At 41.3% G+C, this 23,681-nt stretch overlaps 1 protein-coding gene across 2 annotated transcripts in view; it reads left to right on the top strand.

Annotated features, from left to right (window-relative positions):
- Nucleotides 1-23,681, top strand: part of prkcab (protein kinase C, alpha, b) — a gene marked incomplete at both ends in the record, with an annotated part of 113,549 nt that overhangs the window by 1,467 nt on the left and 88,401 nt on the right. The gene's annotated exons all lie outside the window — the stretch shown is intronic.

Here is a 23,681-nt window from a genome sequence, read left to right as displayed (position 1 = left end):
TTTATTTGGCTGAAATCTGGCTGCTGTCCAACTGAAGGTTTGTTGTAGCTTGTGTAGACAGGGCCAGTCTGTTGGTTATTTGGAGCCTGCCAGTAACTCTGATCATCATCTGCTAAGGAGGTCAGCCGGTCGTCATCGCCGTCATCGTCACCCATGTTTTGTGTGTCAGGCTGATGTCGATAGCCATAACCTGTTTAAAAAAAATATATATATATTTAATATATAACATAAGAGATATTTGGAGGCCCAATATAGTCATTAGGAAGAAAGTCATCACCTCTCATAACCGGCACACCAACACTGCCTCCAAACAGCAAAAAACATATGCAAGAAACCCTGAAAGAGAGGCCCATAAAAAGAATCTGATTAGAGTCCCAGTTCAAAAGGTAATTGAAGTAAGAGCTTAGAAAACTGCCAACATGAATAACACCTACCGCAGAAGGAGTCCAAGAGTCATGGCTGTGAACAGAGATGCAGCACCCTGAGCTATACTCACAAACTGTGGTTTACAGCTCACTAGCTAGACAAGAGAGAAACACGTTGTGTCTTTTTTGAATCAGCCCTCCAGATCTTACCTTATAAAGGCCGTTAGTAACAGCTGCTCACAGAGCAATTAGTGGCACCAATTGCCAACAGGTGTGGCAAGCTGGACACCAATCATTTTTTTTTCAGTGTGAAAGGCATCCTTGTAAACTGGCTCAATGTGTGTTTCTACCTCAATATTTTCTGATTTTGTTTTAATTAATTAATTAATTTGATTAATTTATTAATTTTTGCACATTGCGAATACCTCACAGTCAAAAGGTGAGGTAGTTTGTTTTTTAACTTAAAGCTTCTACATGGAGTCTGATGGACATACTATGCCCTGTAATCAACACCATGTTTCCACAATCTTTGCCGGTATAAGATTTCTCCCCAGACATGTGATACTTTGGTGGCTGACGTGGAGAATGGCAAGAGATAGGGGCGAAAGAACGGCTGAGGGAGTCAGAGATGAAAGCAGGGAGAGTTACAATGGGGGATCGCTGAGGTCAGATGAAGTTAGATCAGCAGGACATAATCTGCTGTGCCATTTAACAGGGAACAATCTCAAGCTTAGTTGAAGCAGAATACACCTCAGCAAAATGTTTTTTTATATGAGCCGACCCAGATTAGTGTGTGTCTGTGTGTGTGTGTGTGTGGGCGCGCACATTTTTATATAGTCGCTGCGTACATTGTCTGAGAGTATATTATATATATTCCCCTCAAACCTGAATGACACTGGTGAAGGTGTTTGTTCTGAGCAGAGAAACGTCTGCTCTGAAATACAGATTACTTGATAAAGATTTTAAGATAAGGATGTTCTGGCATTTTTACTGACTGGATGTATTGTGCTCCTTCTTACAGGGTGTTGTGCACAATCATGTGTGTGTTTTCATGCGTGGACATTAGGTTTATTTAGCGGAAGATTTCACCCAAAGCGACTTGCTTGATAAGCGCATTCAGCCACATGGATAGTTGTGCAAGTACATCGTCTCATCTAACATGATGAACTGCTTTAAGTGCTGCATGTAGGAATAGGATAACATTGAATAGAGATTTAAACTCAAGTTCTATATTATACTGTATATCAGATTTTTTCAGCACATGGGTGTAACCTTTTTCCGCTTCATTCAAGCCATCGCCAAATGAGTTGACACAAAGTTAAATTAAAGGCCTACTTCACCGGTTTGAATATGAAGGTGTATTGAATTCTGAGATCCTATGTAGTATAAATGTGCAAATTTTTTTTAAATCGGTTCATCCTAGCCTGAGAAAAGGCAGAAAGAGTGTTTTTTTTAACCCTATATTTCTCTTTCTCGTGACATCACAGAAAGATAGGGTTAAAAAAAACTTACTTTGTAAATATTACTGTGATGTCACAGTAAAAGACATTACAGTAATATTTACAAAGTAAGTTTTTTTTAACCCTATATTTCTCTTTCTGTGATGTCACGAGAAAGAGAAATATAGGGTTAAAAAAACACTCTTTCTGCCTTTTCTCAGGCTAGGATGAACCGATTTCAATTTTTTTCGCACATTTATACTACATAGGATCTCAGAATTCAATACACCTTCATATTCAAACCGGTGAAGTAGGCCTTTAAGCCACAAAACTCTCTCTGTAATTCTCAGTATGGCAGCGTTTACAAACTGGTGTCACCCCCTCACAGTGGCACAGGAGCTCAGAAAAATCCCAAGAAGCGCCCAAGAAATGTTTCAGTTGATGATTCTTCTGCCAAGAAAATACCAGGATGTAACAGAAGGTATAAAATCCATGCGCCGTCACCAAAGGCTTACATCATGTGCTGTAGATGCGCGGCAGACATGGTTGTTCTAATAAGTTACGACTTTAGCTTTAAATTTACGCATTTGCATTGTGTGCAAGGAGTGTCTTATTTGCAGCACTGTTTGTCAGCGTTGCCTGACCATGATTGCTTCTTGGAAGAGGGCTGACTGACAAATGCATGGACTTGGATGTGGACAGAGCCTTTTTTCTTGGGTGGGCATAATGAATGTATTGCTTTTTTAAAGAACCATATAGTGGGAAGATCCCAAGGGGCCTTGACCTCTTTCTTTTCTTCACAGGATGGACCTATCATTGGTTTTATAAATGATGAGATAACACTATGGAGACATGAAATATGGGATTGTTGTTGCATGTAACCAGAGAGTACAGAGAGGTTTTAGCTCAAATATTCATGCAGAGAGCTCAAGTATCAAACCTCTAAGAACTGCTGGCTTCCGTCAATGCAGGAAGGTGAAGTCAAACCTTGGCGCCTCTGTGACACGGACAGTTGTGGTGGTGATATACAGGTCCTTCTCATATAATTAGCATATTGTGATAAAGTTGATTATTTTCCATAATGTAATGATAATAATTGAACTTTCATATATTTTAGATTCATTGCACACCAACTGAAATATTTCAGGTCTTTTGTTGTTTTAATACTGATGATTTTGGCATACAGCTCATGAAAACCCCAAATTCCTATCTCAAAAAATTAGCATATCATGAAAAGGTACTCTAAACAAGCTCTTAACCTAATCATCTGAATCAACTAATTAACTCTAAACACCTGCAAAAAATTCCTGAGGCTTTTAAAAACTCCCAGCCTGGTTCATTACTCAAAACCGTAATCATGGGTAAGACTGCCGACCTGCAGTGTTGGGAAAGTTCTTTTTCTACGTGAACTAGTTCAAAGTTCAGTTCACACCCTTTAAAATGAACTAGTTCAGTTCTTAGTTCATAATTCAAAATTCTGAACTAAGTTCACAGTTCAAAAATGAACTAGTTCATAGTTCTTTTTTTTCAATATGTTGCTGCAGGCTATTATTTTTCTAAATAATTGCCACATTCCATATAGAACCACAGACAGAAATTATTTCAATAACATTCAGTCCACACTAGAAGCCAGCTGCAGCTTTTACCCCTACAGTACAGGGCTCAACGCTAAGGTTTTTTTTCACTTGCCCGGTCGGGCAAGTGGGTCTGAATTCTACTTTCCCGAAGTCAATTTTTACTGGCCCCTATACACTTTTTTTTTCTATTAGGCGTGTTCAAATAATTGTTATATTTGCTCTTTATTGACAATGTATAAACAAATCATGGACAGTATTATAGATGAGTTAAGGGTCATACTGAAAGTGGAGGCTATTATTCAAATATTATTTGAGTTGGAACATTTGTAATTTTTTTGTTTCTAAACCTACAATAACTGCAAACGAGACATGTTTTATGCAAACAAAAATCATGTAAAGAACTTTAACAGCACTTATTTTTATTTATTTTACCTTATTCCTTTTACAACAGCAATTCTTTAAAACTTCTTTCTGCAAACATTGTTTTAGGCCTACAACAATCTGTTTTTTTTTTTTTTTTCTACTATAGGCTATTATTTTAATGTGTGTATGAGTGATTTTGATTTGATTCAAAATCTCAAAATTTGGCTCAGGACAGGCTGTTTTGAACACTTTTCCAGTAGCTTACTTTTAAGCTTCCACTGCCTCATGGTATGTGAAGTCAGACACCTCTGGGCCATTTATTGAGATCTATGCAGGCTGTAAAGATGTTCCTCTGATAACTGTTGATGATGTTTGTGTTGAACTGCACATTAACTGGTAGGCTACTAGGCTACTAGCAGCAGAGCTAACGTTAGCATCCTCGCTACTACTAGATTCACGTTGGGTGCATAATGCATTTAAAAAACGCGGATATTTTCGCTGCTTTTCAGACGGTCTGGGTCGACTTCACTCCATTTATAATGTACTCGTTGGCTTTTGGACTTTCTGTCACACCAACCTACTGCGTGTAGTTCTCTTCTGGGTGTGTGTGTGCTCACCGGTGTTGTGCCGAGTCTGCGTGTGTATGTGTGTGTGTATCGGCAGTGGAGCCCCGCCCCCCCCTTCACAAAACGGAGCAGAGAGGAGAGGAGAGATGCAACGTAGCAGTAGCAGTAGCATTCATTTGTTTTTGTTTTTTTCCCGCGGTGTTTCGCATTTTGATCACGCAGCGGCGGTGCGACGCTGTGGTGGCATGTGTTGCCACCAGATGTGTTTTTCAGCTACATATTAAGGGCTGTTTACGATGTCTTTTAGCGGGGGTTTTCTATGGAAATCTGGCACTCTAATGAACGATTGAACGACTGTAAGAGCGCCGTTCACAAACGCCAGAATGAGCGCGTTCGCAAAAACGTTCATGAGGCAGAAATACACACGTTCAGTTCACGTTCGCCCCCAATATGAACGAGTTCATGAACGAACGTTCATTGAACGCGTTCAGGCACAACACTGCCGACCTGACTGCTGTCCAGAAGGCCATCATTGACACCCTCAAGCAAGAGGGTAAGACACAGAAAGACATTTCTGAGCGAATAGGCTGTTCCCAGAGTGCTGTATCAAGGCACCTAAGTGGGAAGTCTGTGGGAAGGAAAAAGTGTGGCAGAAAACGCTGCACAACCAGAACAGGTGACCGGACCCTGAGGAGGATTGTGGAGAAGGGCCGATTCCAGACCTTGGGGGACCTGCGGAAGCAGTGGACTGAGTCTGGAGTAGAAACATCCAGAGCCACCGTGCACAGGCGTGTGCAGGAAATGGGCTACAGGTGCCGCATTCCCCAGGTCAAGCCACTTTTGAACCAGAAACAGCGGCAGAAGCGCCTGACCTGGGCTACAGAGAAGCAGCACTGAACTGTTGCTCAGTGGTCCAAAGTACTTTTTTCGGATGAAAGCAAATTTTGCATGTCATTCGGAAATCAAGGTGCCAGAGTCTGGAGGAAGACTGGGGAGAAGGAAATGCCAAAATGCCTGAAGTCCAGTGTCAAGTACCCACAGTCAGTGATGGTCTGGGGTGCCATGTCAGCTGCTGGTGTTGGTCCACTGTGTTTAATCAAAGGCAGGGTCAATGCAGCTAGCTATCAGGAGATTTTGGAGCACTTCATGCTTCCATCTGCTGAAAAGCTTTATGGAGATGAAGATTTCATTTTTCAACAAGACCTGGCACCTGCTCACAGTGCCAAAACCACTGGTAAATGGTTTACTGACCATGGTATTACTGTGCTCAATTGGCCTGCCAACTCTCCTGACCTGAACCCCATAGAGAATCTGTGGGATATTGTGAAGAGGAAGTTGAGAGACACCAGACCCAACACTGTGGATGAGCTTAAGGCCGCTATCGAAGCATCCTGGGCCTCCATAACACCTCAGCAGTGCCACAGGCTGATTGCCTCCATGCCACGCCGCATTAAAGCAGTCATTTCTGCGAAAGGATTCCCGACCAAGTATTGAGTGCATAACTGAACATAATTATTTGAAGGTTGACTTTTTTGTATTAAAAACACTTTTCTTTTATTGGTCGGATGAAATATGCTAATTTTTTGAGATAGGGATTTTTAGTTTTTCTTTACTTTTTTGCCAAAATCATCAATATTAAAACAATAAAAGGCTTGAACTACTTCAGTTGTGTGTAATGAATCTAAAATATATGAAAGTCTAATGTTTATCAGTACATTACAGAAAATATTTAACTTTATCACAATATGCTAATTATATGAGAAGGACCTGTATACCGGTGACTGTGTGCTGCTACAGGGGACAGTGCTGCGTGTATTAGCTACAGAAAAAAACATTGGGCTTGAAAGAGTTATTAGAAAGGTGACAAAGCATAGTAACTGTGATCATTCATCTCATTGCTCTGCATGGCTGATATCAATTCATGCTTTCTCAGGCGTGGGCAGATTTAGGGCTGTCTAGAGCCTTGTGCTGTGCATTTGAAAAGCCGGCAGCTATTTCTTTATTTTTTATTCTCCTGTGGTCACCCACCTCCACTACACACACAGCGAGCAGCGGAGTTTAGTGCCGGTGCCTTCATTACTTTAATGTGAAAGGATCTGTGTGTGGGTGGAGGGCCAAGCCCCTGCTGCTCCCAAGGTCGTTGACTGGTCTACCTTTCTATGGTAACGAGGCTAATGTATGAGGGGTGGTAAGATGGCCTAGAGGAAAGGTGGCCGACCAGTAACCGTGAGGTCGCTGGTTCGATCCCCGGCACCGGACAGGAGGGTGTTAGTTGTAAAACTAGCAGAGGATGTTATTACGTCTACGGTGCCCACCATCTCTACCATTGTGTCCTTGAGCAAGACACTTAACCCCAAAACTGCTCCAGGGGCGCTGTACTGCGGCTGACCCTGCGCTCTGACCCCCTCCGAAGTGTGGTAACTTGAGAGGGGATATGCGAAAAGAGATGTTTTTATTTATTTATTTATTATTATTATTCCGGACAATTACACACAATACTCAATTTTCTCTTTGCATATTCACACATATTACTTTGTGTTATCGTCCGAAGGGTGGCAGGAGAAGCCAAAGGCTTATCAGGTCCCGCCCCCACTGCCATAAGATTCAGATACACAGCTACTGATACAGTTAAAACAGTTTTTTTTGCATTGCAAGATGCATTCCAATACACAGACAATTTTAGGTCTCATTATTCATTGAAAGTGTACACCAGACCAGACATGCTTTCCATTTTCCTCTCTGCCTGTGACAATGCAGATAGTGATATGGCCTTGTCCATTTCTTCTCTGGTAGTCTAAACACATCTGCAAAAGTATTAGTAGTAGGTTGCATGTTACGATATATTAAAAATCAATCAATCACATATATAATCAACATCCCAAGATGCATTTGGTTCAGCAGCCTCACATTTCCTGGTAATTTTTCCTGCAGGTATTGCTGTAAATTCACTGTAACCTACTTTATTTCTGGTCACTGATAGGAAAACAATTGACTACAAGGTATTTCTTATCTGAATATAAATACAAAACCTTGATATTCAAGGATTCCAGAATTCAACTGGGCATATTTAATGTACACTGTAGAGATTGCTTGGCTTTTTGGCTTCGACGTGGTCCACCGTAGAGAATATGCCAGAGCGTTACATCCTGTCATATGGACATGCTGAGTTACTTCCTATACACTTCATACACATAACTCTGACATAACCAACCCTTCCCTCCCCTCCCTTCAGCTGTGCATCTTGTAGTTATTCCATTTCCCACTCACTTTCATTTTGTTTTTTTTAAAATTATTATTCATGATTCATATATTTATTGTGTCAAATAAAGGCAATGAACTACAGTATTCCAATGAGAAAGGCCTTTTGTATATCATTCTTTTAATTTATTAGAAAATGATATGATTTAAAGCAAAATATACTGCAAACCTCATTCACCCTCACCTCTTGTAAGGCAAGACTGACATTTTAACAATTTATTTTAAAATCTAGATATAAAAGATTGTGTTAATTTGCGGATAATACAGTATAACAAATGTCTTGGTGATACATATATTCTGGAGTTTTTTCTTTCAGCATATAATATCATGTGTCTACCCAATGGATCATAGTCGAACCATTATCAGTGATTTCAATATTTGAGACTCATTAATAGGCGGTTATGTTGCATTCAGGGCCCATTGGACAGATGGATTAGGAATTCAACACGTCCAGCTCCACACATGTCAAGATCGCTAAGTGTCATTTAACTTGGGTTTTCTGACACATGAACAAAGGTAAAGTCATATCTAAATATGACAAAAGTATGGCAACAAAATGATGTTTAAAGGAGAACTACGTTTTGTTAAAGCTGCAGTTGAGAGTTTTTTTACTGTAATATTTGGCAAAACTGTCATAATAGCCATTCAGCTATATGTAGGTGAAGTGGTCTGAAAATATTTTTTTATCACTTTGCTCCCCCCTGCCTCTGTGTGCTGCCCCCCAAAATTGCCACCGCTCATGTTAATTTTGACCAATCAGAGCGAGGTCAGATTCTCCGTTCTTATTGGCTGTGGGACCTTGGCAACGACGTTGATGCGTCAGTTGCGTGAGCGTTCACGACCCTAGCAGTCTGACACTGAAAAGTAGCGACAAAATCGCTAAGTTGGCAACACTGCCCGAGCAGCCCCTCCCAGCTGCGGTCAGAGCAGGAGCATATAGTAGGCTAGGAGATACACACACACCTCTCCGCTCTGTTACAATTAGTTTGCTATCTTGCCTGGCTGTTACAGCTACTTTTGTTAGGCCTACCAGCACACTTACAATGATTTTAAGCTAACATACATGGTATGTCTGTGATTAAAATGTATGCTCAACATGTACGTATGTAGTTATCATTACTAATGTTTAATCACCTCGGAATCGGACATGGTGTTTGTCTCCTGTCAATGTAACTGAATTCACATGAACGCGCGTAGCTGTCGTTCAGAGGGAGGAGCTACAGCAGGTAGAGCGTTGGGAAAACAGCCGTTGGGATCCCAACGGCTGAATTGATCAACTGCAGCTTTAAGGGTGTCACCTGCTCTTTGAACTTTTCACCAAACATTGTCACGTTGAAACCGGTGGGGTGTGAGTGTGAGCGAGTGTGTGTTTTAGCATCGAAATCGCATACCACCATGTTGGGCGCTCTGCTCTCAGGCCCCCTTGCCCTCCCCTCCTCCCTGGCCTTTTTGAAACGAGCTTCTGTGGAAATAACCGTGCCATCTGGAGAGTTGGGATGAGTGCACCGCGTCTGAGGCAAAAAGAAATGGAGGGAGGACGAGGCGGTGGTTGGAAGTAGAAGACAAAGGAGAAGAAGATGTTACAATAGTGAGCGTGGAAATAAACCAAGAGAAAGAGAGAGAGAGGCAAAGGTGAACGCACACGAACCAGACTTAATAAACACAAGGGGGTTTCGCAATTGCATGGGTGGAAGTGTGAGAGAGTGGGAGACATGATGATGGCAAAGAGGCCTTCACACATTGTGGCTCCGGGCTGCAGAGTTTTGGCAAAGATAAAGCAAACACTGGGACGATTAAATAAAGCAGAGCAAAAACAGTGTGGGATATTATGTCTAGGTGATAACCAGTTGTTAACCGGCCAAGTTTTGTCTGAGTATTGATCTGGCAGATTTGTGGGTGTATTAAAGTGTGTTTGTTATTGCATTTGGACCAAATATATACTTAAACCTTCAATAAATATATTTTTTTAGCACTTGGGGGCAGCAGAAACAGTACCACATACAGTATTGACATATCATCACCTCTTAATGTTGCTAGAAGGTAGGATGGTAGGCCCCCTTTGTTCACATGCCATTTGTTTACGTACCAGTTTACAGAGCCTAGGCTGTGTATGAACACCAGATTTGTTTTCAGTGCACACAGAGTATGGACAGGTTGAGGAGATATTCACTGATTTTGACAAAAAGTGATTTTGTCAACAAGTGTTCTACACAATCACTGACTGCACCTTTAAGTTGAATTGGGAAACTTGTTAGCACACAGCAACCAGTAATTATGAAGTTAACATAATCATCCATTTGTTGTTGTATTAGTGGCCACCTAGCTGATGAAAGTCCGATATTCACTCTATTCTAGCTCCGTTATTCTTCTCAACGCCTGAGAGAATGAAATACAGTATATATGGCACTTCAGCTGCAATTTTTCCACCATGTCCCCCAGTTACTCCATTACCGTGCAGTCTGTGTGTGTATATGGTGCAGGGCATGTTGTGTCCAGTGATACATTGAGCCAATGGGAGCTCCAGACTCAGTTAGTCATTCTGTGTGTAGGTAAAACAAGCGGCCTGGCGTTTTGAATGTTTTCACAGTATGTGGGCAGGATTGAAGTCGCAGGGAGATTTAAATTGGATCGATGACATTTGATTGAAGACTGTATAGGCCGCAACCCACTCCCTCTAAACCTTACAGTCCCTCTGTTAGGTCAGCAGGAGGATGATAAGGATAGAAACAAAGAAACTAAAGCTTTTTTTTGGTATTGTGTGAATAACGTTTTTGCCAACTGACTTCCAATCAAACACCCCCGTACTTGTCACCTAATAACAAACTCGATTGGATAGCTTTATATACTGTACATATCCCTTAGTTTAAGATGGGTGATCTGAAATGTTCTAACGCTTTACAGGGTAAGAGAGGCGTTTTGATATAACAATATATTCATATCCAGAGAAACATTCTCTTCTCCCTTGTAGAGGTTCAATATTTTGCAGAAGGGAGGCTGTCTGTTGCCTGTGTTATTCGCCTTTATCACTGTATCATCTCCATGTCGTTTTGTGTTTATTCTGAAGTCCTGTCTTTGCTTCCATGGTGACATCTCCATAACTGCGTGCAGCCTGCTTTGTTGTGTTTGGAAAGACATTTGCATACCGAATGCGGCCAATTTATAATACTCTCCTTTCCAACCCAGCTACTGTTTACTTCTATTCAAGTGATAATGACCAGATTTGTATCATGTGCACAGGTGAGGGGTGTTGGGTGTTTATACCACCACTCTCATGGACATCTACCCCCCCTCCCCCCTCCCCCCCCACACACACACAGACACACACAAACAAACACCCCCTAACCCGTGGGCGACATCATGTATGTGTCGGTTAGTATGACGGGGGAGATGACACATGCCTCCAACAAGGCCATAGCTAAGCCCTAATAGCGGCGTAGGTGTAGAGCCAATCACTTGCTGAGCGATGGACCTCATTAACCAATCAGGCAGCAGAAGTGTGGGGGCGGTGGAACAGGAGAGCGAGAGCCGAGCGGGGAGCCCCAAACAGTAAACATCTTACACAACGTTGGGCCGAGAGACGCTAGGCCCTAGCTCCTCTCAAGTGAACGCCGTATTGAGATCTAAAGGGTCCTCATGCTGATACTCTGCCTCGTCTGTCAAGATGGATATTTTTCATTAAGTTGAATTCATTAAAATTCTGCATCTGTTATCTTACAAAAACAGATCAAAGCCTTTTTTTGCTTCATAATTGATTTTGTGTTTTGTTTTTTATTAATCTTCGGCTCAACATTGTGGGTGTTCTCTTCTCTGCCGTGCTCGACTGTCTACCCTCCTAGGAAAAAGCACCAGTTAAATGATCCAATATTTCTAAAGCGGATTTCATCTTTTTTTTTTTGCATTTAATGATCACTGGTAAATGCCAAGTGAAGTGTGTTTATTTGAAGCTTTACTATCTCCCTTGTTTAAAAACGATATCCCGGGAAATAAAATGCTAAAAATTGGAAGTGAACTAAATACGATTCCCACTCGATTTGAATTTCTGAAGAACAACAGTCAAATGCTAAATTATCCCAATGTCTTGAAAGATATCTCTTCTGTAAACTCTTTGAATTACATGCAGTACATGGCAAAAACATGGGAGAGTTTTCACATGGAACATCTGATGAAAAAAAATATCTCAAATCAATGTCAACCAACCTGATTGACATGGAAAAACCCTGTGGCCATCCTTTCAGTTCTGCTCAATAACTTTATTCCAGACATCTCTCAAGGCGTTATCTGCTTTAAAATCACAAGAAGAAGCTTATTGAACCTGGAGAAATCACTGAAACATGATTTAATATATGAAGGATTTTTAAACCCTCTCCCGGCTCGACGGCATTAATTACGCCAAGAGTGGAAGCTTATCTGGCCGGGATAATTATGTGTTATTCTGCCTCTGCTTGTCTCTCTGCTCCACATTGAAAGTGTCTCTTTTACTACACAGTGTCCCCCCCCCCTCTCCCCTTCTCCTTCTCCCTTCCCCTTCTTTCCTCTCCTCCCTCAACACCACTGTTGTAACAAAGTGGGCCATTTGAAATTTGTTATCATGTTGACAGCTCGTTCGGGCAGCTTTTGATGTGTGCTTTTATGTTATCAGACCGCCTTCGCTCATGCTGATAAAAAGCCCCATTGGTCTTGTTCCTGCGTGCGTCATGCCACCTCCTCAGCCTGTACAGTATGTTCTGAGCCCTTCTGCCTGGGCCACCAGAGTCACACATTGTGGGGACATATTGGCTCTTGTCTGGCATGGGTGGCTTGTCCAAATCAATTGTAGAAAACCTGAACAGCCGGTGCTCCAGAGGCGTTTTATGAACCGTACGCCAGTAAGCAGCTCGCAAGACAGAGCGACACAAGACCTTCCTGTGTGTCACCATAAGGGGATTGCCACAGTCTGTGTCTTACACAAAGAGCACTGTGCTGTGAAGAGGGGATGAGGAGAAGGAGGAGGAGGAGGAGGAGAAGGAGGAGGGAGGATTGGAGGTGAGAAGGAATGCCTCGTTTCTTGTGAATCCATGGGGTGTAGAAAAGGCAGCGGTGCACTCACAAAACAAAACAATAAACAGAGAGGTAAATACATCAAGTACAAAGGATACAACCACCACTGATGGTATCAAAAGTGGAGATTGGATTTCCGAAAAATCTTAATTTTAATAACATTGAACACTGTTATGCTATCTATGCTACCTCTGGTCCATGGTCATATTCTAAGTAAGATATTGTTGTTTGTTTTTGTCATCAATATACCCCCAAAATATACTTTTCACCTTTCTGATGTGTTTGTGCCATGACCACTTCCCAGAAATCCACCCCGGATGCCTCTCACACACCCAACCTGCCCTGTGCCAATCTCTTACTAAATCCTTTCCCTTTAACGTCATAAGTCGTCTATATCTTTTCCCCTCATCTCTTGCCGTGTCAAGGTTACCATGGGAACTAACTATGATGGCCCCTCACTCTGCCTGTGATGATGACATCCAAATCTCTCCCAACTACCGCAGGCCAGCTCTAGCCCACTCAAGAGAAAAACAAACTGAAACACTGACACAAAGCACACCTTGTTTTGAATAATCCTTAAATGATGATTCAACATGGGCCCCGCTCATGGGCTTCTCCTCCTTCTGTTTCTCTTTTATATTTAAATCAAACGAGCATCAGTTGCTGTGACGGTGCATTTGTGAGCCTGTCTGGGGTGGAACACTTTCAAATCCTTGAGGGTATAGGCCTAGTATAAATCTAGATGTGAATGAAGTGATGAAAGCCTGAACCAGCTGCAAGCACCCTGGAGCACCGAACCAGGCATGAGGCTGTTTTTATAGCCAATTCACGACGGACTCCGTTCTCCCCTTATTCTCCATAAAACCCTGACCGCCACAAGTGCAATATTTTCATTGTGGCAGACTGCTGTCTCCGCAGATCATGTCACAATGTTTTGCTTGCATAACACAATGTCATCTGGTGACATTAAAAAAGGGGGGAGTTCTTTTTGGCTGCTTGGCGACACTTCTCGGCTGAGAGTGGGTAGTTAATTGTCAGGGAGCTGCCTGTGTGTTTTATGCCGGGACACAATGTGGTGTAATAAGATGACAGATTATGCTCCCTCATAAATGACTGTTTTTAACTAAACAAGGCAAAAGAGCCGTCGCAGAGGGATCAAAGGGAGAGAAAAACCGATGTAGATTAGACATGCGTGTGTGTTTGTGTGTATTTGTGTATTTGTGTGTATGTCAGAATATTTCTTTGAACAGAAAAAAAACTATGGCTGCATTTGGTAGCGCTTTGTGCACAAACACCAACAGGGAGTGATGGCAGTAGGCACAGCACTGTCATTTGATCTCTACGGTGCACAAAAAATGGCACCAAGCGGAGAGGCAGAAGAAATGTCTGAGTGTTGTTGCCAAAGAAAATGATTATTTTCCACCAAACTGTTCCGCATCTGCTACAATAATGACTCTCTCTCTTGCCAGTGTAGTGTCAGTACATTTCTGTATCACCCATTTGTATGATGGTTGTGTTCATGCCTATAACGATCTGCCCTTTGCCTGTGAGTAGCCTGAGCTATATATCAGCAGGCCTTTGGGTGATAGAAGATAGCTGGGGTTTTGAACTTTCTAACATAATAGATGCTGCACCAGTGATTTATATAGAATAAAATACGCTATCAGCACATAACAGAAGACTTGCAGCTGCCTCTGTCTACCCTGGATGGGAAGACTCTTTCTCCCTATGGAGGGGGAGGGGGAGGGGGGGGTTCGAGCAGGAGTGATGCTCACCTCTGCACTGAACGTGTCTCAACGCTCCAGCTGTGTTTAATGAATTATGCCCTGATTACACCCACGGCTATTTTGGGAACGGTTTAAGTCTGAGATATTAGTCTTGACCCACATAAGGGGAGCACAATGTGCACCCTGGAGGATTACGTTCTGGCTGGATCTGTGTCTTGCAGCCCGTGTGTGTGTGTGTGTGTGGGTGTGTGTGTGTGTGGGTGTGTGTGTGGGTGTGTGTGTGGGTGTGTGTGTGTGTGTGTGTGTGTGTGTGTGTGTGTGGGTGTGTGTGAGTGTGTGTGAGTGTCTGTCAGTTGTGGTGCTTGAGGGACTATAAAGCAAGACATTGGGTGTGAGTCTGTTCTTCCTCCTCTCCAAGATGTCATTTATGCACCCTTCCCTTTTTGCAGAAGGTCATGACGACAATGTGTTGCCGATCCAGGGAAAGGTTGTGAGTGGATTGATGACCATCAATCATCCAAATATAGGCTGAGCTGCTCAGCAGGCTCTCAGTAGGAACTATTGGACATTTATTTCTAACGTTAAATGAGTGACAAGCGCACAAATCCTATTCATTTTTATACACACAGTTTTTCTTCCTTAATGATGTGGTAGGCTGCTCGTGGTTTTCTTTGCACCCCATATTTTCGGGTTTTCTATGCCAAGAGATAGTGAGAAATCCCTGTTATCCTATAAAAACGAAATATTCAGTTTACTATCAGATGTGAAATGCACCACATCTACACAGGTGAGAAGCTGCAACTAAAAATATGATCAAAGTAATTCTTTATTTTTGTGACAATCCATTAATCACCTGCATGCCCCCCCCCCCTCCCCTTATAGTTTATTCAGCTCACTGTAAGGGTGTCAGCCTATTCTAATGACTAAAAGACCCATAATAGAGGAATAGTAGGGAGTGTTGGGTTATGACGGACACATGGGACTTTCCCAGCAGCAGACTAATATATTGCTATTTCTGTGCAAGGACAAAGATGCAGGGAGACGGGGAGAGTGAGGGAGAGGCAGAGGGGTTAGAGAAAGTGTGTGCCAGTTTTCTGAAGCGTGTTACTTCTTCCTGCTCCTGTGGTGCCGTACGTGTGTGTGTGTGTGTCTGTGCCTGTGTTTGTGTTTGTCTGTGTGTGTGTGTTTGTGTTTGTCTGTGTTTGTCTGTGTGTGTGTGTGTGTGTCTGTGTGTCCGTGTGGTGTGGTTTGAGGGTCACGCAGTAAGAGACTGCGGCTCCTCTCTTAGTCATTCTCACACCTCGCTCCCGTTTTTACCTGACCGTCCATCTGTCTATATATTTACTATGGGAAACTGACTCCCTGCTGTAAACACATTCACATATGCACATTTGTAGATACAGCAGGTTTCTGTCTGGTTTTTATTTTACATTTGAATGTATGTTGAACTCACAACGTTATTAAATGAATGAATTAAAACACATTGACAGTAAATATGTGATTAAAAAGTAGCTGAACTGAATGTAATACTTACATTCCTATTAACTAGTATTGGCTGACGCTGCAGTAGCTTACTTCTTATATTTATGTAAGTAAGTAATTTTTTTTTAAATAATATATATTTATATATATATTTGTATATACATGAACATATAAACTAGTGGTGGGCCGATAACGGCGTTAACGGCTGCGTTAACGCCAGACTCTTATCGGGCGATAAAAAAAATATCGCCGTTAATCTCTTAATTCCACCTCCTGTTCGGCTCAGGGGAGATGCTGTTCGCCGTCGGGGTGAACCCCCTTCCGCACGTGAAGGCTCGCTTCACGTGCGGGAAAGCTATAGTGTGAGCGGCCACAGCTTGTATTTTGGTCATATCTAACACTGGACTGCAGGCCTATATAAAAGTGTTGTACCTTTGCTTTCTTTGGGTTAAAAAAAACTCCATCAACTCAGTATCCGTCTAGTCCAAAAAAACTCTGTCAGCTGCTGCTGCAGACGGTGTGCAGACGTGCTCGGAGAATCGGCATCGGCGCATCAACAGTCATTCAATGCAGCGGCAGTAATCATACAACCGAACGGTGTAGAAAGTCCCGTCAGTTAAAAATAGTGATCCAGATTTTAAATCCATGTTAAAATCGGAAGGATATTAAGCTAGTTAGCTTAAAAAAAGTAGCAAACATGTCAACTGTGATGTGTTCAGGCCGGCTCAGTAATATGATTGATGTGTTCAAATGCAACACAAAAAAAAAGAAATTTGAGATTTTGGCGAAACTTGTTTTCCCAGCAAGATAAAATAGATAGTAAAGATGGAATGGAATTATGACCTGTTTAATGTCCAATCTAGAGCTATGATCATATCAGCAATTAAAGCAATAATACAAGTTCTATTTCAACAAAATAATAGAAAATTATCAATTTTGATATCAATAAAGACTTGGATCGTTAAGGAGTCTTGAAAATGGTATCAATATCAATACAAATTAACTCTCCTGTCATCTGAGAGAAATTAAGATGATTTAATTTTTTTAACCGTTAGTATTTACCGGTTAAAAATATTATCGGTTGACTGGTTTACCATGGACATCCCTTATACTGTATAAATGTATATCATACATTGTATGTTTTTTTTTGTGTTATCCCAGTTAAGTTTATTATTAATTTTTTATCATTTAATATTACTTTTAATAGTTCCGGGACGTTGGAGCAATAACCTGGTGTTTTGACACTTCAGTGTGCACTGTGAATTTGAAGTAATGTTCAGTTTTTGAATAAAGATGCAGCATTTACAAATGTTTATTTTTTTTATCCGATTCATCGATTAATCGAAAAAATAATCGACCGATTAATCGATTATTGAAATAATCGTTAGTTGCAGCCCTAAACAATTCATCGTTACCTCTTATGGCCTACAGTTCAAAGTTCATGTTTAACTGAATAAACAGTTTGTAAACACAAGTACATCTTGTTGAACATTATTTATTTTCATCACCAATTATCATAGTAGAACAGCTTCCTCAAGCAGTTTGTGATGCATGTTGGAAACAGGAGATGAGCCCCTGGTCTGATGCGCCACCTGGCTTGAGAAACACGTTCTCAAAGACTTACTTTGAGTCATTATTTAGGAGCACACACATATTATGAATGAATTCAAATGAGACATTTTAATCTAGATTAATCTAGATTAATTTCAAAATTAATCTAGATTAATCTAGATTAAAAAAATTAATCTATGCCCACCTCTAATATAAACCCATAATAGAGCAACTGATAGGTGTTAATGTCACTAAATCCTTCCAATGACAAAACAAAAGACCTCCAGTGAAGTAGTCTCTTTCAAACACAATATGATGTATTATATCAGATGGCTATATTTAATAATACCTTTGCTTTCATGCATGTAACTGTCACAGGCTCCATCGGATGTTTATCCCCTCCTTATGCTCTCTGAATGGGGGGGAAGCGGAAGACAGAGGGGGCAGTACATAGACAGAGGTTGTCATCTCCCAAATACTCTAATTGAAGGTGTCACGGTTGTGTCTACTCCTCCTCCTGGTCTTTCCCCAGCCTCCGTGCTCCACTCTGGGCAAATCTAGTAACCACAGGGGAGAACCGGCGCTTTGCTACCATGTTGTCCTTGGCATCTGTACGTAGAATGGAAGGAATTTTCATGCCTTGATCTGAGTTTTTTTTCGTCTCTACCGGTGAAATTACAATGGCGAGTATTTGTTGCCGTCTATCGATGGTGTGTCAGAGTAGGCAACATTTGTCGATTTTCTTTGTCAGTTTGTCGACTGAACAAAGTTTAGGCTCTGTTCTTATACGGTACATACAGTATCCTTGACATTTGTGTTAATCCTATGCATTTTAGTGGTTATATGCATTTCATGAACATATGATCTTTGCTTAAGTATGTGCACATTTCTGCAGTAACTAACTGGTGCCGAAGAACCAACGTCTCTCTGTGCCTAGCAGGAATAGTAAGCCATACGTCAACCACACCCCACATGATAACACACAGCAGGACTGCTCACACCTACTCACATATTGCAAACACGCACGCACACACACACACACACACACACACACACACACACACACACACACACACACACACACACACACACACACACACACACACACACTACTATGCACCTACTGAACGGCTGCTGTGTCCTTGGCACCCTACAGCCTGTTTTCCTCTACCAGATAATACAGAAGCACATTGTCAGTGCTACACGCTTGCGGGCTCTGTAATGCAAACTGAATGCAGACAGACACGGTTACCATGGCAAGTCAGTTTAGACTGTGTCAACCGCTCTTTGATCCTGCCCAGCCGCTTGGACGTGGCAGATTTAACTGGAAACAGTGTGGCGGTGGCGATGGGAGCTGTTGAATGAAAAATGAGGTGTCCACTCCGTAAGAGCAGCTCTTCACATGAAGGGCTGGTAAGACACACAGTGCCAGAGGGGGAGTGAGAGAGGTGGGTGTTATTGTAATTGCAATGTAAAGTGAAGTTAACCACATATGTTTTCAGCGGGCAAGGGAAATCACCCCGCTGCATGTTCAAATGAAGAGCAGGGTGTGAGGCTCAAATCCACTCATCATACAAGCTCTCAGGGGTTTACATTTCTCTTTTTCCACGCGTTGCCGTTGTCTGCAATATCCCAACCATTTGATGGATTGCCATTAATCCAGCTGCTGAATTTACTGATCCCCTGACCTTTCCTCTAGCACCATCCGCAGGTTAACGTTTTTAATTATCCAGGGAAATATCTCAACATCCAATGTGGCAACCTAATTACTTTGTTGATCCCTTTCACTTTGGTCCATTGCTAGTAGGCCTATAAGGTTATGTGTCAGTTTGTTGCGACTATTGGATGGATTTCCATGTAACTTGTCAGGTATTGATGTCTTCCTCAAGATACAACATTTGTCCTTTTCATCTAGCACCATCATCAGGTTGAAACTACAGTTTGACCAATACTTTGGGTTTTCATTAATGTCTTATTTGAACGCTGTCACCTGTATTTTGTGTTTGGTGCCAATTGGCAATTGTTAGCTTGCTAACACGCAGAATGTAGATAATGAAGTATAATAAGCATTAGAAGTGAAACATCAGCATGTTAGTAGGCTATAATCATTTTGAGCATGTTATCATGCTGACATCACTGTATCTAAGCCTCACAAAGCTACCTTATAGCTGTATACTCTTAGTTTTATATTGTTGACTCATTTTCAAGAGCTATTTGAACAAAAAACACTCAAATGCACTTAGTTTTGAAACTTTTGGTTAAAAAGCTCCAAAATATCCAGTATTGATTGTGAATTGTATGTTTGGAGATGCACAATGAATAAAGTAATAGATACACTGTACATTTAATTTACCTGCTAGCCTGGTATTTTAGCAGACTGTACTATTGGCAGTGACATCTATGCAAAGGTTGAATTGCCGGCCTTGCTTTCTAATGGAAATCTTTGTTGTTGTCAAACAATAAAGGTGGAGTGATCATTCAAACCTGAAGAAAAAAAGGCCTATTCATGAGCCTGTACTATATCTGGGCATTAATATAGCATCAAATCATTCATTCAGCCATTCTAGGTCAATTTTTCATGTCTGTATAAATCGGGTTTAAAAGGTAACCTCTCATGCATTTCCAGTTCCACTGACATACAGTCCTGCCTGCTCAGTAAAAGCTCATGAGTTATTTAGTGGACCAAAGAGCAGAAGTGTTGACCATGATATATGTTGCAAGTGTACGTTTGCCCTTTCTTTCAGACCTCCAATACCTCTTCCTACTCTTGTACATCAGAAGCATGTCATCAATCATTCAGTAAAAATCTGCAATAATTTAGATTTAGAGCCACTTTGGGGCAGCTGAACACCATATCCTCACTTTTTTAAGTAGAAACAAACAGTTGCTTATTTGTATCCAGCTGCTAAATGCTCCAATTGCTTTTATGTCCGGCTTCTGTTTCATGCTGAATGGGTAGTGTACCGTGGGTTCTAAAGGTGGAGTCAGCGAAAAAAAAATCTGTTGTTAATAGGCTCTGCAAACTGGTACGTAATCAAAGGGGGCCACCACAGCTATAGCAACATTGTCCATTTACAGAGCCTGGGTTGTGTATTAACAGTACGTTTTTTGGGGGGGGCGTGAACCAAAACAGTAAAGCTGCGGACTGGACAGCTAACCAATGAGCTGGAACTCTATGAAGCTCTAAATGAGCTGCAGGTTCAGCTGCTAAATGTGTGACTACTTTCACATTGTTTCTATAACAACATGATCTATTTAAAGTGATATGATTGTTGGGTGTGCCCCAGTTGTAAGGCATTCAAACCTGAGTGCTTTCTAGCAGTCATGCAGGATGTTACTCCCAACAAGACTGAAGTGATTTAAGAACAATTTGACAAACCTGCCTATCAACTAGCTTGCCCTTTCACTAGCAGGGCTGAGGGAACGCAGGCCATTGTTGTTGAAGCTGAACTGAAAAGGGCCAAAGAGTTGACCAGAATAAGAAAACACAAGGTGGCGTGGGAGGTAGCAGGTGCTAATTGGAACCATCGTGCAGAAAGCACAGAATGCCATTTCGCTCCAGCTGCTGCCTTTTGTTGTTTTTTCTCTCTCCTATTGGGCTCCAAATGGTACGAGTCGTGAACTCACGCAGGCTGACTAATCACTCTGCACAGGCTCGGGTGCGGCCGTAACTAGGCCAATTAGCCGAGCACGGAGACGCCTAGTGATGAGAGGAGGCATGCTACCCTGCTAAGCCCAGTGCCATTAATCAGCAATAAGGGGTCTAAAGCAACATCACAGTTTACTACTACTCTATTGCGTACAATAGCCAGATTTTCTGGATCAAGCCTCTTGACCTCAATACAGTGTTACGCTGTTTCTCTGGGGCTCTGCAGTTTTTGTGCTAAAGAAAAGCACTTCTGGATGTCTTGAGAAAGGGACAGAGAATTAGAGGCCTTTGTGTGTGTGTGTGTGTGTGTGTGTGTGTGTACGCATGTGCACGCAAGAGCCCATCTGTGAGTTTTCTCCTATTGTATGTGCAACTGCATGCGTGCATCTGGACGAGGGCATGTGTATGCGTGTGTATGTGTGCAATGCGCAGTGCGTTTATAACAACATGAATACATGTGTGTGCGCGTGTTCCTGGTGGAGGCAGGGGGAAGGCCTCATGGTTAGAGTTGTCTGGTCGGGTCTTGTCTATTTGTCTATTACTGGCCCCAGCAAAATCTGCCTTATTTCCCAGAGGATCCTTTCTTTCTTTCTTTCTTTCTTTCTTTCTTTCTTTCTTTCTTTCTTTCTTTCTTTCTTTCTTTCTTTCTTTCTTTCTTTCTTTCTCTTAGATTATGTTATCTCCTTGCTGTGCTTTCCCTTTTTTCATAATCTTTTTTATCAGTGTGCTATTAATAAACCCCTGTCTTATCAAATTGTATGATAAATCACGCACATATAATAGAAGATCAGATGTTTCTGTTTTAACTGTCGATGTTCACTGTAATGAAAACAGAATATTGTAAAAGTATTCAGAGATGTACTACCTCTCCCTGCAAAAGGCTATCATGATTCATTTTAATGGTACGTGTTTTTGTCTAACCTCAGTTGTATGTGTAGAGAATAGATGATTCATACTACTACATACATTCTCTATAATAACTACAGATGTTGTTTAAGCTGAATTCTCTTCCCCTTTCGCTACTTGCAAAAGCGATTTTTTTGATTATTTTTGATTTCAGCGTCATGTTTGCTGACATCCATATCTGATGTGGTATAGCCTCTGATCAGGAGAGGATCGTTGATATCTTGTGTGCAAACAGCATCAGTGCCAGTGGAGACATTCATGTAGAAGTTAGGAATTATATGTACGTATGTCAAGGATGGCTTGAATCCGACCTCAAAAATGTGTTTAGTTTTGCTATTTTGTGAAAACGGTGCTGGTGCCTGTTGGTAACAGTGTTGCGCTCTTGTTAAGGTACCTCGTTAAGGTAAGCCATGTTAACAGGAACTTTAAAACCTATTTGCTGTTCTATGATTGATGTGATACATAATCAAGCCACAAGTTTGAAGTTTTATTTTACATGAGAGATTCCTATCTGTGCTGACTTATTTGATGGTGTCATCACTAGTTTGAACAAAGGGTTGGGCCCTCAGTTGAAAAAGGGGGCATCCCTCTTACGATTCGGCAACATTTGAGTTTTTCAACACTATGAAGACTGTAACTTTTGCTTAACAGGGACTATGTTCCCAAGTGGCCATTGCAGGATAATAGCACAGGAAATCTCCCTTAATTATTCAATATGCACATTACTTTAAAGACATTATCAACATCATCACTGTGGTACCTTCTTGTTTTGTGATTAAAAAAACATAAATGTCTATCTGTGTCATCATGGTTGAACAGCCGTATCTAAAGTTACCAAACATAAGCCATCATAAGGTTATTGGTCATAACCAGATAACCAGGGAATGGCTGTAGCAGCAACGCCCTGAGGGTAATTTATAGGTTGCATTTTATTGCTAATAAATCAAACTTTCATTTGTTTGTAAGAGAAAAAGACAGTCATTTCCTCTTTCAAAAGTCATATAGTGATAGTGACACAAGAAGAATTTTCGTGAGCTTATTGCTGGATATTGAATACCAGTTGATGCCACAGATTCATAAAAAATGAAAAGGTTTAAGAACATGGCAAAGAAAATCTGTAGCGGCTTTAGTGCTTTTCATATTTCTGAAGTCCATCAGTTTGTGTTCGCTTTGATGTGAAGAGAGTTACAGTATATACGAGGTCAGGAGTAAACATCAAAGTCTGCTTGTTTGCGTAACAAGCATACTACTACCAGCCTGTTTAGCTGCCACATTGCATTATATTAGCAGCTGGCATTATAGCCCTTCATCAGCATGTAGCTTCTTTTAGCCGTTGGCCCAGTAGAGGATAAACAGATCCCAGTTCTTTATATTTGATATAATGCACAGGTTTATACACAGTTTGTGAATGTTTTTAGTCAAAAGTTTTAGGAGTGTGCCTTAGGCTGCTCTACATTATAGCTGTTTGTTAGTTGAAGCACATTTTTATATTGAAAGTTTTCTATTCTAGCATAGAAGTAAGTTTCGATGAAGGTCACTGTTTTATATAGAAGAATTGTTTTGGACTTTCTGTGTTTTGAAAGAGAAGGTGAAAGATGAGAGACAGAGAAAAAGATGAAAAGTAGGAACTTGTGAGAGAATTTAAAAGGGCGGAAAGAATAAGTGTGTGGTTTATGTTTCAAAATGTTCTGAGACAAATTTAGCCTGACTTCACTGGTTCCAAAACAAATTAGACTAGGACACACAGTGCTGCAGGACTGA

The sequence above is a fragment of the Ammodytes marinus genome (assembly GCF_949987685.1).
Source record: "Ammodytes marinus genome assembly, chromosome: 16".
Classification (NCBI taxonomy): Eukaryota; Metazoa; Chordata; class Actinopteri; order Uranoscopiformes; family Ammodytidae; genus Ammodytes; species Ammodytes marinus.
Note: the sequence above shows the minus strand (reverse complement) of the source record. Positions and strands in the feature narration are given on the sequence as shown.